This window comes from Podarcis muralis, chromosome Z (genome assembly GCF_964188315.1).
Source record: "Podarcis muralis chromosome Z, rPodMur119.hap1.1, whole genome shotgun sequence".
Taxonomy (NCBI): Eukaryota; Metazoa; Chordata; class Lepidosauria; order Squamata; family Lacertidae; genus Podarcis; species Podarcis muralis.
In genome coordinates, this window is record NC_135673.1 from 23614669 (window position 1) to 23631122 (window position 16454).

Here is a 16454-nt window from a genome sequence, read left to right on the forward strand (position 1 = left end):
AACATGAAGGACAACCATGTGGCAGCTTTACTCATGCGTAGGCTGCCCTCGTGAATGCCTTAGAAACAAGGCCTGAAAAGCAACTCACCCTGAGTTTGTGGTGGGTCGACTAATGGATGGATTCCAGGGCATGAAGGAGATTATACAGGGAAGTCAGCACCAGGATAGGGAAGCTTTGCTAAGAAGCACTGACAGCAAGATGCAGAAGAAGGAAACAACACTTAAGGAACACTTAAAGGACACTTAGGGCTCAACAACACTTCCCTTTGTCCCAGTTTATTCCATTTGCCCCTTGATTTCTAGGCACGGGTCTGAGAGGTTTTTCTTTCGTCCTGCTGCTTTTCCTGGGAATACCCTGCTGATTACTGCTGAATCAGACCATGTGTCAATCTATAGAAAACTCAACTGACATTTGTTGCGATTCAGTACTAAACAGCGGGTTTTCCCAGGAAAAGCAGCAGGACAAAAGAAAAAACCTCTCTGACCAGTGTCTAGAAATCGTAGGGCAAACAGAAGTGTGGATGAACCCACAAGGGGCTGCTTCATACGGAAAGCAAAACAGCAAAAGCCTGAAAACATAAGAAGAGCCTGTTGGATCAGCCGAATGGTCCATCTAGTCCAGAATCCTGTTTGCACATTAGCAAACTAAATGCATGTGGGAAATCTGCAAGGATTGTTTGAGCACCAGAGCACTCTTCACTCCTGTGGTTCCCAGCAACTGGTATTGTGAAGCATAATGCCTCTAACAGTGGAGGCATTACATAGCCATCACAGCTAGTAGCCGGTTATACCCGTGTCTTCCACCAATGTGCCTATCAAAACATAATTAAATAAAAACAATTTCGGGTTTGCAGTTTAACTTGTTAAATTATTTTTTTCATTTGTAAATCTAGCAAGGAAAGAGGAAAGAAAGAGAGGGGGAATGAAGTAAACTTTAAAAAGAAAAAAGAGGAGGGTGAATTGTGCTAACAATAGTATTAACAAAAATAGTACTGCACAAAAAACAAGGCAGAGAGATAAGGTAAGAAAGTCATAACAGCAATGAAGTGCATGCTTCAAAGCCACACAAGGAAACTTATCCCACAGCTCGTGTGCAGACTCTGGACTAGAGCAACAAGTCACATGGCCATTAACAGAAGCTTTCTTACAGAGTTAGACCTTAACAGTAAAGAAAAAACCCAATCTAGCAGATGGAAGCATCATCACTGCAGAAGGAATTGGACAAGGTTTTGTGAACTACAATAAGCTAAATGGAGGAATGCTAACCATACCAGTGCAGGGTATACTATACATTCGCACCTTGGAAGGAGGGCTCCTGTCAGTTAAGTGCTTGGCTTCCAGAGGGCTCATAATCAAGTCCCAGGCCAACAGATACACAGTTCAGAAGGGGTCAAGCCACAGCAATTGCAAATGAGCAGCTATATTACCTAAGCACAGCAGAGCAACAACCGAGTGTCACTGCACACAAGCAACATGGTGGCTGCATTCACTGGGGGAATTGCCGCCTGCGGCACAGATGCCCAGAAAGTCTAAAAGAATTACAGAGACAATTACAGTGGACATAGGATCGCAAGGAACCTGCATGTCTCTATAGTAATATTTCAAGATGCTCTGAAAAACGAGAGGCAAATGCAGTTCCCCAAAACAGGATGGTGTAGAAGATGCCCAAAGGTTCTAAAGAAGGGGAATACAGCATCAGATTCGCCTCACAAGTCCTTGGGGAAAGGTGGCATTTGGTAGGCTTCATCAGGGAACACACTTTACAACAGCCTTCCCGAACCTGGTGCCCTCCAGACACCAGGACACCTCCCAGACACCACTGGGACTGATGGGAGTTGTAGTCCAAAATGTCTGGAGCCACCAGGCTGGGGAAGGCTGCTCTTATGTAACTTTCACATCCCTCACAGCTCTGGAAGAGAACTCTGCACCAGCAACATGGTTCAGCAAGAGAAAGCAGGGAGACAGATTCTCCAGTTTGTGGTATATTATAGAAAAAGGTGTACTGAGACAACCTAATTTTACAGACTTTGCTCACCAGAACAGCCTATTATGTGATGTATTATTACGTGACTGTAAAAGGTACACCGTATTATTAGGTGAAAGTAAGAGGCAGGATTGCTTTCACTTGTTGGTTTCTTGAGCCACATGTATATAAATCTCTATATATTTTAAGTGCTCCAAAGCAGCATATTCCCACTGTACAAAAGTGCAAAGGCCTGGTTTGTTATGCTTGGAGTATAGTCAGGTAACCACAAAACCTCAAAGACCATTAGTCACACACCTGCAAATCAAAATACATTAAATATATATTCACTGTGTGTCATCATCTGATCTATAAGGGCTTGGAATACTTGTAGTACTGTAATATATACTCAGTGAGAGCAAGAATCTTCAGCATTTAGATCTGGACCATTTTCACACAGAAAATCTGACATGGAAAAGGTGGAGCCTCTCCCTTATACAGTAATCTGAAAATGTATGAATGTCATCAGTGCAGCATAGAGAGAGGAAGAGGCCTGTTTTTAACTGATAATTACTGACATGGGTATTGCAAACATAGCCTTCAGTCACCCCAAGAGTCCAGCCATTTCCAAAACTGACATGCCATTGGAGCGTGACTCAAGTTTCTGCCTCTTCATTATTTAAGCTCAAATCTTATCCACACTGAGAGGAAGTCCCATTGAACAAAGTGGGATGCATTCCTGAGTAAACATGCATAGGATTGTTCCCAAAAACCATTGCCCCTTGATTCCATAAATTAATCCTCAGTGACCCCCACCCTACAAAAAACATTATTTATAATAGTGATTTGCACATCCCACTAAGGAAGATAACAACACAATAACATTCAAAAAGGGATTAATTGCACATTTATTCAAAATCAAGTTTCTGGATACATTTCATATGGCATCCCTGTGCAGAAGGCTTTACATGCACATAGATGTAAGTGAGAGAGAAACAAAAGGCGGAAAGTAAATGAACTACCCGCTGACTTTGTCAGACCAGTTGTGTTCCTAGACCTGCAGTCTGTTTCTCACAGTGGCAAGCCAGATGCTGCTGGAAAGCCCACAAGCTTAAAGGATGAAGAAAACAGACAGTCCTCTTCTACCATTAGCCCAGCAACAACTGTTATTGAGAGGTAGACTGCCTCTCAACAGAATGGCTCCATTTAGACATTATAGTTAACAGCCAGTGATAAAAATCACCTGTTGCACAAATTTGTAAAAACCCTTAAAGAAAGACCTCTCAGCCTAAAGCAGGGGATAGTCAACATGGCATCCTCTAGTTTTTTTCTGGACTATAGTTCTCATCATTGCTTACCACTGAACATGCTGGATGGAGCTGACGGGAGTCCAAACAACATCTGAAAGGCATCCCCAGACTGTAGTCATTGCCACCAATTGCAGCAGAAAATTTCACAAGTCAATAATGGAATGCAGAAAGAAGTACTGGGAGTAGTGGTGCATGCCCTGTACTAGCTGTCAGTTGATTTTCAAAGTTGGGGGCTAATTAATAAAAATTAACACAAACTGAAAAAATGAACTCACAATGAACTTGTCCACTTTGGATGTGCCACAAGGCAATGCATTGATTATGCTGCAAAACAGACACTCACTTTTAAAGATCAGTGCTAGCTGTTTTGGCATGTTAGAAAAATTCCAAAGCCCTTATTATGTCAATACTTTTATTAGACCAAGCAAAATGTCACCAAACCTTTGACTTCCACAGAAGTGGATGTTTAAAAAGCTGGGATGGGTGAGAGAAAGAGAAAAGGATGTTGATGTTAAATCAAGCCATCTAGGTCTGTATCTGATAAGTTTTCAGATGGTGGGAGGGAGGAGCTAGCAGATATTCAAATAAGGTGCTTCCAGGTGCTTTTTAAAAAGAGAGAGCCAAAACTGCATACACACATTCCATCTGCAGCAGCTGCCCTTCTGTCCATCTGCCCTTAAATGGTGGTGGTGGGGGGGGTTGAGAGGTTCCCAGCTAGATAACACCAGAACTTTAAGCATGTTTGCTAAAAAGTAAACAGGACTCACCAGCCAGTGTGTTTATAGGAGTTCAGTCTTCATAGCAAGTTTACTCAGAAGCACATCCCACTTATGGTCAATAGGACTTACTCAAAATTTATGGCAAACTACGCCCAAAGTTAGGGATTAATTGTTCTCATTAGGTCTACCTCCTAATCATATGAAGGTTGGCTCAGAAGTCAATCCCGCTGACTTAAATGCTTGTGCTATCCCAGGGTGTATGTGTGAGCTCAGGTTTGCAACTTGATCCTATACATGTTTACTTGGATCCAATACGGCTGACAATAGCATAGAAGATGGGTGGGCCAGGCTGGGGGGGGGGAGGTATTGGTCCTCTACCAGGACTTGATCTAAGGTGGTCACAACAACAGCAGTACCATTACCATATAAAGAAGAAGAAATAGGTCCTTAAATGCATATTATTATTATTCTTATTGTTGTTGTTGTTTTTAAGGTGGGTCATGCTGTGCCTGGAAAAAATTGAGATTACTGAAAGCCTAATGAAGTTTAATAGGTCTGACCTCTGCAGCCTACACAACCTCCCGGTCCTATACATGCTCAGGATTCAGTTCCACTGCACGGATGGGTCTTTCCCATAAATCACTCAGTGGACCCGGGGCTTAAGCCTGCTTGAGTTCTGTGGGGCTGTCACCCCAGGGATCTTCAGCCAGAGAACTCTTTTCCCAGCCCTTATGAAATAAACCCGTTGGGTTATATAGATATATAAATGGCATTTGATCTATTGAAGCTTAGGGGCGCGGGGGGGGGGGGGGAGAGAGAAATTAACTGTTCTTTTCAAAGTCTAGAGGTAACCCACCCCTTCAGACGACCAAGAGAAAGCGAAGCCCTCCCGCTCCCTCCGCGGCTCCACTGGCGCCACCAGGGCAGGACCTTCAGGGCAGACGTTCACGGCCCCCGACTCTGCAGGGGCCAAAAAGAACTGGTCTGCCTCGCAGCATTTCGCATGATGGGAAGCAATGCGCGTTGCCCCTCGCACCATACGTCCACGAAGTCTGGAGCTCGCAACGACTCGAAGTTCCCCGTGTGGTTTTACCTTGTCAAGTTTTGCGCGGCTCCTCCGCACGCGGTTCTGGCGCGGCCTGCCGAGGCTGGTGTCAAGGAAGGCGCCAGCTGGTTCCTCATTCCAGAGAAGCAGGCTCTAGCGGCGTCCCCGCAGCGGCCGTCTGGTTTCGCCGCCGCCGCTGTTGCCGCCGCCGCCTCGTAGCGGAGGGAATTTCCTCCGTTCCCCAAGCGCGGCTGTTCTCTCCCCGCCGCTCCAAAAAGGAATCCGAATACAGAGGGCAGTTTCCGCAACCCGAACACCAACACAGCTACACACCCTTCCTCCTTCTCCTAGCCGAATCTACTTTTCACTGCTTTGCAAAACGTGCTTTAACTTTTTTTTTTTTTTTAAGTACTATTATTTTTCTCCACCTCCTTTTCCTTGTCACGCGTTTTTCCCCAGGCCAAACTGACGTGCAATACGCATTGAAGTTGCGGGAGAAACCGGAGAGCAAAAGAAGCTGCTCTGGGCTTGCGGAGACACGTCGAGCAAGAAGCGTGGAGCAATTGCCGCTGCCGCCGCTATCCGCAAAGATTCACACGAGTGGGGGGGGGGCACATGCGTGTGAATTTGAGAACGCGGGAAGCCTTAATGTGTAAGGCTGGTTCCTCAGAGGCAGCCGGTTGTCCCGGGGCTCCCGTCGGAAAGCAACACAATCTGGCCTCACAGCTGCTACTCGCTGGCTGTTGAGAAACTTCCCACCCCTTCTTCCTGCCACTGGGATCGCTTGACAGGCTTCTTTTAAGGTTGTTTTTTTAAATAAAAATAATAATAGTACTACACTTATGACTTCTAGGAGCTCAAGGTGGCGCTCTCCATTTTATCTTCATAACAACCTGTTAGGCTGTTTTGCCTGAGGGACAATGCGTGGCCCAGTGTTACCAGTAAGCTTCATGGTTGAGTGGAGATTTGAACCCCAGTCTCCCAGGCCCTGGTTCACATAATTTCCTTCCACCTTATTCAACTTTCTGGAAATAAGCAGGGAGAGAAGAGAGGAGGAGGTCTGGCTTCCTGTCTCTGACTAGTCTTCTTTGTAGAGTGAGGTAAGTAGGTGGGTGGGGACCTTTCTGGCATCAGACACCTTGAGGGCAATCCTATAAACATCTGCCATGTCTGCTCAGAAACCATTCCTGTCCAATCCCTGGCGTGCATTAACTTTAAAGTACCGTATGTCCTCTGAAACTGGTTTTTTTTTAAAAAAATAAAATAAAATTTTACTGGTTTTACAATTTCAAATTCAACAATTCTTTTCCATAAAAAAAGAGAAATACAAAATATCCAACATGGAATATAAGAACTAAAATAAAAATTTAAAAACATATTTTCAGAGGTTCTCTGTAACCTCCTGACTTCCATTTCGTTTCCTGGTTCATTGAATATATTACATACCATCAGTTTTTATTGTTTCAGTTCAAATTTCCTTCCATAAACTTTATCTTATTTTAATTGCTTGCAAGTGTTTAGTCAAAGCCTGCCAATGTTTCTACTTGTTTACAATATTTTTGTACGTATACAATAAATGCCTCCCATTCTTTTTTAAATTTCTCAATGTCATTGTCTCTGAGCTTTTCTGTAAGTTTTGCCATTTCTGCATAGTCCATCATTTTCAATTGCCATTCTACTATTGTTGGTATCTTCCTTCCACCCCTCTTAATGCTTAACAGGGTTGAACTACAACACCCATCATCCCTGACCATTGAACATGGGGGCTGGGGGCTGGTGGGAGTTGGAGTCTAGCAAAATAAAGAGCACCAAAGGTTATCTTCCCCTGATGTATAGAAACATAGGAAGCTGACTTGTACTGAATCAGAGTCCTTGGCCTGTCTGACTCCAGAACTGTCAACACAGACTGAAAGCAGTTCTTCAGGGGTTTCATTCCCTGCCCTACCTGAAGATGCTGGGGAATGAACAAGGGACCATCTGCCTGCAAGGCAGATGCACTGCCACTGAGCTATGAACCTCTCCCCATGATTTGGACCACTCTTGATAGAGTGAAAATGCAAGAAAGAGTATTGTAGCAGAATAAAAAATAAAAAAAATGTATTATGACACAAGCTTTTGTAGATGACAAATATGTGGCATGCAGGCATCTTTTGGAACTCCCTGCCTATTTATATACCAGGGTACTCTTTTTAGCACTTGCTAAAAATATATGTAGAATGTTAACATTTAAGCTGCTAAAATTAAAATTTTTAATTATTTTGATTTCATTTTGTGCACGGATTATATTTATTTTAAACTCTTTTGGTAATTGTTTTTAACTCTTTTGGTAAACTTTGAGGGATATTTTTACAATCAAATGGTATATAAGTTTTAATAAAACAAATATATCATTTAAGTATGTCTCCCTGTCCCCCAAAGTCTATCATTCCTTCTAATAAGTCCAGATAATCAAAACAAAACTTTTAAAAATGAGCTATGGGGCACTGGACTCATATGCTGATTTCACAGCATATGAAAGCTGATGGCTATCAGAGAAAGTTAGAAAGTGGTTGCTTCCATCCTGGAAAAGTTATTTCTTTCGTATTCTCCCATTTATATACCACCTTTTCCTCCAAGGAGCTGAAGGTTTTCCTTCATATTCTTTTCCTCCTCTCCATTTTATCATCACCACAACCCACTTAGGTAGGTTAGGTTGAGAGAATATGACTGGCCCAAGGTCACCCAGTGAGCTTCGTGACTGAGTGGGAATTAAAACCATGGTCCCCCAGGTCCTATTTTAAAACTCTGACCATTACACTACACTTTCTGTACGCTGCCTTTCAGAGGCATTGCTAGCTGGTGGCTGAAAAGAGAGGAATCCCAGGCCTACAGGGCACAAACTTGCATATGCTGATTGGTTTTTAAAAAAAACTTTCTGCAAACATTGGGATTCTCTTGAGCCTGCTAATACCTCCTCCTTCTGTGTGAGTGGTACTGTTTTTGCTACATGAGGATTCACACTTGGAGCATGAGTATGCTTGTGATACACAGGAACATCTGATAAAACCTACCATCCTCTAGGCATTATTGACTCCAGCTTCCATCAACCCCAGCTTGACTAATGATCAGAGATAATGGGATCTGAAGCCCAACAGCACCAAGAGGGTACAAGTTCCAAGTCCCTGCTGTGCAGAGTAGCATCATCCTTCTTCCCCGTATTTTGCATATTACATGGGTGCAATCTAAAACACACCTCATGGGTGTCAATGGAATAATTAAGTATATGCTCACTGCTCTCTGAATTTAGCAGTAATCGGATGTGCTCAAGTTTCAATGGATTGTGCAAGTGAATAAAAGTCTTACTCAAGAGCTGCCAAGGTTGCTATGTTTATTTTTTCCTCTTAGAGGGCAGAGGCTCGTGCTTTTGCATGGCAAAAATCCACAACCGAAGCTCTCCCCCCATCCCGTCACTGCTGCCATGATTTAAAACACTGAGCTTTTGCCTATAACCGAAGTGGTAGTACCCCATACCAGTCTCATAAACACCTACCTACCTCAGTGTGCCCTTAGGAAAGATGGACAGACAAAAAAAAGTACTTCTTCACACAGCGCCTAGTTAAACTATGGAATTCACTTCTGTGGGAAGCACTGATGGCCACCAAATTGGATGACATTAAAAGTGGATTTGACAAATTCGTTGAGGATATAGTGATTACCGTCTGCTTCCACTGTCAGAGGTAGTATGCTTCTGCATACCAGTTGCTGGGAAACCACAGAAAGGGAGAGTGCTGTTGTGCTCAGATCCTTCTTATGGGCTTCCCATGGGCGTCTGTTTGCCCACTGTGGGTACAAGATGCTGTTGGCCTGATCCAGCGAGGCTCTTCTTACAGAAGAAATGGAGATGTCACATTTGGTAAGGGAGGTGCACTTAGTTTGGGCATGTCCACACAGGAGATACCTACTCTTCCAGTCTGGTGCTGCACTGAAGCCCTTAGCCAGAAATGCTGGGGTGGTGCTTATTATATATAATCTGTTCATTTTAGCTGTAATGAACTTGGTCCTCTAGCTTAATGAACAGGAAGCTTGAGGGAGGCACATACACCACCAAACAGGAGAGGCTCCCCCAACCTTGTGCCTTCCAGAGGTTTTGAACTACAATAGCCACAGCTGGCAGGGCAGTGCTAGCTAGGGCTAATTGAAGTCCAAAATATCTGGACTGAAGTCCAAAATAGCAGGACTGGACCCTCTGTTCACCAGCTGGTGACTGCAAATCTCTGTAGGCAGCAGGATTGAGCCACTGGCTCACAACCTAGTGAGCGGTGTATGCAATTCTACTGCGGATTGCTTTGCCAATGCATCTCCTGTGGAATGACCTGATCTGACCTGAGGCTATCTGAACCATACTGAGCCAATGCCCTGTTCCGCCTGAACTATCTACTATCTGCCTGAACTATCTACTATCTACTATCCACTCCACTAGCCATGCACAATTGCACATGCATGCACAGGGCCAGATTAAGATCTTTAGAGGCCCAAAACACTTAAAAGATTTTGGTGCCCCAAATATATCTAATTCAAAATATAAACAATCATAAACCATAAAATAAAATTTCAATTTTTGAAATGAAACAAAACCTATAGTAAGATGGACAATAATGTTTATTTTTGTATATTTACACTTTACTTATATTTGAAAAATTTTCTCCTACATTTTCTAATTGCAAAGTCTTTGATCAGATCCTCAAAAAACCAATCTTCTGTAACAGATCTGCTTCTATACTCAGTAGAGATAAGGCATTCAGCCTGCCTTGTTGCATAGTTGTTCTGTTGGGATTTTTAATATACTTCAACTGAGAAAATGAATGCTCAGCTGAACAATTTATGACCATTAATGTTAAAAATCCAGCAATGGGAAATTTCTGTGGTGCCCCACTCCCCCATTCCTTTGATGCCCTAAGCTTGTGCTTATTTTGCTCAAAGGTTAATCCAGCCCTGTGTGCGCAGAAAGGGGTGTATGAGGTCTAGTCCTTACTCTGAAGTAAGTCCCACTGTGACATTAATAATGTCATTAGGAATCATGTAGGTTTGCTTTTTAAAAATAGATACCACAAGCAAGATTATAAATTGAAGGTTTCCATTCCCAGCCACAATTTCCATGAAGTTCACACACATAGCAATTAGCACTAGGAAAAACACTTTTCATTTACACTAATGGGAGTTTTCTACTAATGCTAATTGCCTGGCTGCATGGGTGCAGGGAGACCACAGCTGAGAAAAGAAGCTTAAATCTCTCTTTCCTGTGCTGCAGTTTCCCATGCTTGCCTATTATTTAACATAAAACATAATAGTTAAATGCTGCAAGTGGTGAGGCCTGTTGTTTTATAGGATAATGTGCATAGGATTGCAGCTTCCAGCTCACTCCTATGTCCTACCATGTTTAGATTCTACATCCCTGAAGAATCTGTTATCTAATCCAAAGCCATACCAACATCCCTTTCTCACACACAGACATACACATGTCTCATTTTGGGGGCTCATTTGTCAGTTCAGTTTTGGTATGTTGCCAAAGTCTGCTGACATAATTTCAGGAGCATGGATGTGGGAGTGATCAACAGCCCAGTGCAGGAGAAGGGTGGCAACACCGCTGCCACTGCCACTGCCTCTCCTCCACTCTGCCCACAGGCCAGACTTGACCTGACAGTGGAGCTGTGGCTGGGCATGCTTTGTGTGATGGCCTGGGATTCCGAGTCTGAGAGTGATCCGGAGGAATCCCAGCCGGCACAGGAGTCCCCGCCTCCAGGGCCGGCTGAACTGGGGCAAGGCCTAGATGCTGAGGAAACTCAAGAGCAGGCACCAGGTGAAATCATTCAGGCCCCAGAGGTGCTGGAAGACTCAGTGGCTACAGGTGAGCCTCCCCCGGGGCCCAGTAACCCTTTGGCCTCTCCTGATCTGCAGAGGCTTAGGGCAGAGAGGCGAAGGGAACTGGTGTCTCCCAGGAGGAGTGCTCGCCTTAAGGCCAAGAGAGGCGGGGCTTCTGGGGGCCGGGACCGCCCCCGGCCTTAGAAGAAGATAAAGGTCAGGCAGCCCGGTCCCAGGTTGCGGGAGCAACGTCGTTGTGGAGTACCTGTTTTACCCAGTCTTTGTTTGGCACTCCCAGTGTGCCTATTCCTCGCCCGGCTTCCTGTTTCTGACTCTCCGGTGTTCCTGTTCCTCGCCTGGATTCCTGCTTCTGCCCTACCAGTGTTCCTGTTCCTCGCCTGGCTTCCTGCTTCTGCCCTACCATCGTTCCTGTTACCCCGCCCGGCTCCCTGTCTCGGACCTCTCGCGTCTCATCTAGTGATCATCTACCCTGCTAGAGACTCTGAACTGATCTTGGCCTACGGTAATAGTACCTTATTCCCCCTGGGACCAGCACAGTTTGCTCCCGCCACACCCGCACTCCCTCTTTGTTGGGGTGCGTTCGGGAAGAGTCAGAGGCCATGGCCGACCAAGCGGCTAGACTGTTGGCAATAGCCCAGGAGAACCAGGCCTTGACGCACACCGTGCAGCAGCTCAGTAATGCGGTTACGGCACTACAGCAGCGTTTGGACGCCCTACCGGCTCCTGGGGCCGACGCCCCGGCTTCTGGCAAGTACCCAGTGGCCTTGCCTGAGAAATTTGATGGGGCCCCGGCCAGCTTTCCCATGTTCCTTGCCCAGGCCAAGCTGTATATTCAGGGGCGCGCCCGGAACTTCCCTGACGACCGCACCAAGGTGCATTTTTTGATTAGTTTGTTAAAGGAACAGGCGGCCAAGTGGGCGTTGCCGCTGCTCAGGCAAGACTCCCCCTTGCTGGCAGACTACGGGGGGTTTTGCAATCTGTTGGAGGCCGCGTTCGGCAACCCTCAGAAGGGGAGTCAAGCCAACCGGGCGATTCGGCGGTTGAGACAGGGCAAGTCCACGGTGGCCGCATACACCACAGAATTCCGGCTGCTGTCACAGGACTTGACCTGGAACGACTCTGCTCTTCGGGACCAGTATCTCGAGGGGCTTTCAGATGAGATACTGGACCAGCTGGCCACAATGGAACGCCCCACCACGCTAGACACCCTTATTCAACGGAGTCTACAGATAGACGATCGGCTAGAGGACCGGCGTCAGGCTCGGGGCCGCCGGCACCTCCAGTTCTCGGCCCCAGTGTCTACCAGCAGCCCCACAGGCCCAGCTGAGTCATTGGAGGAACCTATGCAGCTTGGGGCAGTGCGGCCACGCCTCTCCCCCGCAGAGAAGTCGCGGCGTCGGGAGGGGAACCTATGTCTCTATTGTGGCGGAAGCGGACACTATGCACGATCCTGTCCTGAGAAACGCCAGCCGCAGGGAAACCGCCAAACCCCAGTAGCTGATGGCCCTGGCTACCTGGGGTCCCAAACAGCACAGAATGGGGCCGCACCAATTGAATTACAACACCTTATGGTTCCGGTACATCTATACCCTCCAGGAGGGCCATGGATTCTTACCCATGCTCTGGTGGATTCAGGGGCAACCCGCTCTTATATGGATGCTGCTTTTGCTGCCCAGCATCGGGTGCCACTTCGGAACAAGCCAGAACCGGTACAGGTGGAGGCAATCGACGGACGGCCCCTGCGTTCGGGTGCCGTCACTCAGGAGACCCAGCCCCTGGTCCTGTGCCTCCAGCAGCACCGTGAGATGCGAACTCTGGATATTGCCTCCATGCCCCGGTTCCCCCTGGTGCTTGGGATGGACTGGCTGGAGGCTCACAATGTGCAGATTGACTGGGTCAAACGGACTGTACACTTCCCAGACCCCAGTTCTCCTGCTGAGACTGAGATGCTAGCAGCTGCGCCCACTGAGGAGGCTGCTGCAACGCTCCCCGCTGAGTACCGGGACTATCACGACGTGTTCGAGGAACGGGGGGCAGACCAGCTGCCGCCGCATCGGTCCTTTGACTGCGGCATAGACCTCCAGCCCGGAGCGCCTCTACCGGTGAGTCGCTTATATTCGTTAACAGAGCCAGAGCGCGAGGCTTTGCAGGACTTCTTGCGCAAGAACCTGGAGCGTGGGTTCATTAGACCTTCTACCTCGCCCACTGCTGCGCCAGTGCTCTTTGTTAAAAAGAAATGTGGGGAGCTCCGCCTTTGCCATGATTACCGGGCCCTGAACAAAATTACCATCCCGGACCGGTACCCCTTGCCCCTTATATCGGAGTTACTGGAGCGGGTGCAAGGGGCGCAGGTGTTCACCAAGTTAGACCTCCGGGGAGCCTACAATTTGATTCGGATCCGCGCCGGGGATGAGTGGAAGACAGCATTCGGGACCCGGTACGGACAGTTCGAATACCTGGTTATGCCCTTTGGTTTGTGCAACGCGCCTGCTGTGTTCCAACGGTACATCAACCATGTGTTCCAGGACTTGCTAGACAAGTACGTGGTGGTGTACTTGGATGACATTCTGGTTTACTCCCGTGACCCAGCGTGCCACGAGGGCCATGTCCGGACCGTGCTGCAGCGCTTGCGTGAGCATCGTCTGTATGCAAAGCTCAGCAAGTGCGAGTTTCATCAGCGGTCAGTGGACTTCCTGGGTCACCGACTCTCACCAGGTGGGGTGCAGATGGATCCGGGGAAGGTGGCAGCGGTTCGAGAATGGGCGGCACCTCGGAACCGCAAGGACCTACAGCGTTTCCTGGGGTTCGCCAACTATTACCGGACCTTCATTGCGGATTATGCTCACCGCACCACCCCGTTGACCCGGCTACTGCGCCCCAAGACGCCGTTTTCCTGGGACAAGGAGGCGGAGGAGGCATTTCAAGGGTTGAAGGCCTGTTTCCAGAGAGCGCCAATCTTGCAACATCCGGATCCTTCTCGACCCTTTGTGGTAGAGACTGACTCCTCCAGTACGGCTCTCGGTGCCGTCTTGTCTCAGCAGCACGGACCGGAAGCGCCACTCTTACCCTGCGCCTTCTATTCCCGCCAGCTCCTTCCAGCGGAGCGTAACTATACCGTGTGGGAGCGGGAACTACTGGCCATCAAGGTGGCCTTTGAGGTTTGGCGCCACCATCTGGAAGGAGCAAGACACCCGGTGGAGGTAAGAACCGACCACCGGAACCTGGAATACCTCCAGACCACCCGCAAGCTGAACCAAAGGCAGATCCGGTGGGCGTTGTTCTTCTCCCGGTTCCAGTTCCGGATCCGCTACATCCCTAGCTCCCAAAACCAGAAGGCGGATGCCCTGTCCCGGAAACCTGAAGACAACGCAGACACGGTTCAGCAAGCAGCACCCACCACGATCCTACCACCAGCTGCATTCCTCGCCACCCAGGAGGTTGAGCCACTGCAGGCTCGGGTGCGGGAACAGCAGCGGGTCGACGCTTGGGCCCAGGAACGACTCCGGGAACTGGCCGAAGGATCATGCCCTCAGTATCCAGGGCTGGTCTCGCATCAGGGCCTTCTGCTGCACCACGGGCGCCTGTACATCCCACCAGGGCCGCTGCGGGCTGAGGTTCTCCGGATGACCCATGATGCTCCAGCGGCGGGGCACTTTGGGCGGTATCGGACCACCCATCTGGTAAGCCGTGAGTTTTGGTGGCCCCGTTTGAAGGCTGACGTGGCTCGCTACGTCGCTGGTTGTGACGTCTGCAGGCGGGCCAAGGGGCCTACCGGGCGACCCCCCGGCCTTCTACAGCCGTTGCCGGTTCCACCACGTCCTTGGCACACAGTTTCCCTGGACTTTGTAGTGGAGTTACCCCCGTCTCGTGGCTGCACCTGCCTTCTAGTTTTCTCCGACCACTTCACGAAGATGGTGCACTGTGCCCCCTGCCCATCCGTACCCTCAGCTAAGGAAACCGCGCAGCTGTACCTTCAGCATGTCTTCCGCCTGCATGGCCTACCTGAGCGTGTAGTGTCCGACCGCGGCGTTCAGTTCACGTCCCGGTTTTGGCGTGCTTTGCACCAGGCCCTCGGAACAGAGGTCTGTCTCTCATCTGCTTACCACCCACAGACTGATGGCCAGACGGAACGGGCGAACGCGGTGCTGGAACAGTACCTCCGGTGTTACTGCAGCTACCAGCAGGACGACTGGGTCGACCACCTAGCATTGGCGGAGTTCGCTTATAACAACGCGGTGAATGCGTCCACCCAGCAGACCCCGTTCCAGGCCAGTTATGGCTTTCATCCACGGTTGTTTCCGGATGTGCTGCCGGCATCTGCGGTCCCTGCGGTGACGGAGTGGCTTCAGGAGCTCCAGTCCCAGCAACAGCTGTTGATGGAGCAGCTGCGCCAGGCCAAGGAGGCGTACAAGGTCCAGGCTGACCGCCACCGCCAGGTGGGGCCGGAACTTCACGTCGGTGACCTGGTATGGCTTTCCACTCGCCACCTCCACCCTTCTCGACCTTCGCGGAAGCTGGACGCCCGGTTCACTGGCCCGTTCCCGATCGTGAACCAGGTCTCGCCTGTGGCATTCCGTCTCCGGTTGCCAGCTAACCTGAAGGTTCACCCGGTATTCCACAGGTCCCTGCTGAGTCCGGTGGCCCCACCCGACGAGTTCCACCCGGACCGTCCCCGACCGCAGCCAGTTTTGGTGCAGGGAGAGCCTGAGTACGAGGTGGAACGCATTCTGGACTCCCGATACCGCAGGGGAAGGCTGCAGTATCTCATTGACTGGAAGGGGTATGGGCCAGAGGACCGTTCCTGGGAACCAGCGGTCAACGTCCATGCGCCTGCCTGCATCCGAGAGTTTCATGCGGCGTACCCCAGCAAGCCGGGTCCGGACCCTCAAGTGAGGGGGGGGCCTGGGAGGGGGGATGGTGTGATGGCCTGGGATTCCGAGTCTGAGAGTGATCCGGAGGAATCCCAGCCGGCACAGGAGTCCCCGCCTCCAGGGCCGGCTGAACTGGGGCAAGGCCTAGATGCTGAGGAAACTCAAGAGCAGGCACCAGGTGAAATCATTCAGGCCCCAGAGGTGCTGGAAGACTCAGTGGCTACAGGTGAGCCTCCCCCGGGGCCCAGTAACCCTTTGGCCTCTCCTGATCTGCAGAGGCTTAGGGCAGAGAGGCGAAGGGAACTGGTGTCTCCCAGGAGGAGTGCTCGCCTTAAGGCCAAGAGAGGCGGGGCTTCTGGGGGCCGGGACCGCCCCCGGCCTTAGAAGAAGATAAAGGTCAGGCAGCCCGGTCCCAGGTTGCGGGAGCAACGTCGTTGTGGAGTACCTGTTTTACCCAGTCTTTGTTTGGCACTCCCAGTGTGCCTATTCCTCGCCCGGCTTCCTGTTTCTGACTCTCCGGTGTTCCTGTTCCTCGCCTGGATTCCTGCTTCTGCCCTACCAGTGTTCCTGTTCCTCGCCTGGCTTCCTGCTTCTGCCCTACCATCGTTCCTGTTACCCCGCCCGGCTCCCTGTCTCGGACCTCTCGCGTCTCATCTAGTGATCATCTACCCTGCTAGAGACTCTGAA

General features: G+C 49.3%; 1 protein-coding gene across 3 annotated transcripts in view; it reads right to left on the reverse strand.

Moving 5' to 3' along the window:
- ARHGEF9 (Cdc42 guanine nucleotide exchange factor 9) overlaps positions 1 to 16454 on the reverse strand; it is a 286157-nt gene that overhangs the window by 244026 nt on the left and 25677 nt on the right. The window contains exon 1 of one of the 3 annotated variants that reach the window (XM_028714583.2): positions 5086 to 5726. The exons of the other annotated variants lie outside the window; for them this stretch is intronic. The gene's annotated coding sequence lies outside the window, so the exon portion shown is untranslated. Of the gene's footprint in view, positions 1 to 5085; positions 5727 to 16454 lie in introns of those variants that run through there. 3 annotated transcript variants of the gene reach the window in all.